General features: G+C 38.2%; 1 protein-coding gene across 2 annotated transcripts in view; it reads right to left on the bottom strand.

The window, feature by feature from the left end:
- The window catches only part of LOC135089324 (uncharacterized), an 81,208-nt gene that overhangs the window by 7,977 nt on the left and 70,731 nt on the right, over positions 1 to 2,500 (bottom strand). The gene's annotated exons all lie outside the window — the stretch shown is intronic.

The raw sequence follows: 2,500 nt of genomic DNA, 5'->3' as shown, positions 1-2,500 counted from the left end.
AGAGAAAAAAGTTTCAAGATTAGCGATGGCAAGTTTGGTAAGTGAGCTTAACTCGTGTATCTATGTGAGTGTCAGTCTTCAAGTTACTTTAGATGAAGTTTGAGATGCTTAGATATGAGCCGAGTAGTTCAAGATAAGTCGAGTTTAACGGCTGGACTTACCTCGTGTATCTAAGTTAGTGTCAGTGAGTCTCCATTAAAGTCTCCGTTACTTTAGATGAAGTTTGAGATGCTTAGATGTGAGCCTAGCAGTCCAAATCAAGTATAATAGCTGGACTTCACGTGTCTCTGTGTGGGTGAGTCTCAAACTGAAGTGATTCTAGATGAGGTTACCTGACGCAAAACCAGATGAAAATAAACAAAGTGAGACCTGTATTCTTAACCCCTTCACCTTTATTTCGCACACCTTCAGTTATTCATAAACGAGAATAAGATTTTTTTCCCTTTTTTTTTCACGACCATCTCTAAACATTGAACTGGAAACGCATTATAAAACTTACTCTTTTAATCCCCTTTCTCTCACGCTGGTACTCGTGAAGATTTGGTGAGCTGCCTTTAGTGGCGTGAATTGTTACACATCCCAGTGAAACATTAATTAAACGGTTTGTTCTCTCATAAGGGCAATTGTCAAGGACCATACAGGTGATTAGTTGCATTCCATGGTAGCTCCCCCCTCTCTCTCTCTCTCTATACAGAATTCCTGGTAAACAATTCCTGCAGTCATGAACACAATCTTGAAAGCTACATTAATTTCTACTAGAGTCTGATGAATCTAGTAGGAATAAGACGATTTTCTTTGTTTATTTAGACTCTGGGCAATAAAGAAAGACAGAAAAAAAGCCAATCACAAAGAGTACCTTGAGAATATGACCTAATTAAAGAAGGTATGTACAGTGACGGCCACAAGTAATCTACCACACTTTCTTCCACTGCTTGGCGTCTCCCCTCCATCCTACAACCAGCTGTCACATTTAGAAAGAAGGCTGTCAGCTGATCAGTTTCATCCTTTCATCATCGCATTACTTCACAGTCCATTCCTGACACCATTACGAGATTGTGCCTGGTATATCTGTCACAATGATTGCTTTAAAAAGTGTCTATTTATTCACCCACTCCTGTTGTGTCTCCATTGTTCAGTCTATCGTAATGAAAACACTTAACATTTTCCTCTATTTATTCACTCATTATTGTCACTGTTCAAGATCTGCCATAATGAAGGCTTTAAAATTCACCTCTAGTTACTCATTCATTAGTCTAATATCTCCTAACCTCTCCTCCTTTAACATAAACTAACCACATCACAACCTAACTTAACCTAACCTCACCTATTTGTCGTAATAAAAGTTATAAAACAATATAGTCATTCACTCACTACTGTTATATCTCCAGTGACTCCTCTGGCTAACGATACATGACCTGACCTCTCCTCATTTAACATAACTCAAACTAACCACTTCACTACTTAACCTAACCTAACCTATTTGTCGTATTAAAAGCTATAAAACTCACTCACTCACTATTCTTATATACAGTGACCTCTCTGGCTAACAATACATGGTTTATAAGAAGCCTGCACATCCCCCACGAATATAAGTAAGGGTTAAGACTGAAGGAATGAAGGTAAGCACAGTGTTACGTTACTCCACTCCTGACTATCACTATACTACGTTCATTCATGTAGAGTAAGGTTGTCCAGGTGAGCTCAGGTAGCCACAACAGTGAACTTAACATGACCTCAGGTAAGTGTGGGGTGGCTATTTAAGTGTATGATATATTTAGGTTCGTGAGTGCTGATAATTAAGTGAACTCTAGTAAATGCAGGTGAATTTAAATGACTTAATTAACTTAGGTAACGACGTAAATTACTTCAGGTGGTCTTAGAAGAATCAAGATTACTGTAGTTGATTGGTTGAGTGTTGGTAAGGCGAACGTAAATTGTTGTATATGTAACCTCATGTGCAAGTAATTATGTAGGAGGCTTTTAAGTAACTCCAGGTGATTGTAAACGAACTTGTATGACTCCATATTGTATTACGATGGGTTAGGTAAGGTAAGGTTAGATTAGGTCAGGTTAAAGCTATGTTAGATTAGGTTATGTGAGGTTAGGTAAGGATAGGTTAGGTTAGGTTAGGTTAGGTTAGGTTAGGTTAGACTAAGTGAGATTTAGTAAGGTATGGTGAGGTTAGGTTAGGTGCAGTGGCGTGGTTAGTTTGCGTTAAGTAAAATGAGATGAGATGAGATGAGATGACAACATATGAGATGAGATGAGGTGAGAATAGTAAGGTAAGGAAATGTTAGGTTAAATCAGGTTAGGTGAGCTAAGCTTAGGTGAGGTGAGGTAAGATGAGATGAGATGAGATGAGATAAGATAAAATGAGATGAAAGAGGTGAGGATAGGTTAAGTTAGCTCAAATAAGGAGAAGTTAGATTGAATTATGTTAGATTACGTTAAGGTGAGATGAGATGAGATAAGGTGAGGCTAGGTAAAGTCAGCTCAGGAA

Source organism: Scylla paramamosain, chromosome 32 (genome assembly GCF_035594125.1).
Source record: "Scylla paramamosain isolate STU-SP2022 chromosome 32, ASM3559412v1, whole genome shotgun sequence".
Taxonomy (NCBI): domain Eukaryota; kingdom Metazoa; phylum Arthropoda; class Malacostraca; order Decapoda; family Portunidae; genus Scylla; species Scylla paramamosain.
This window is presented reverse-complemented; position numbering and strand designations above follow the sequence as displayed.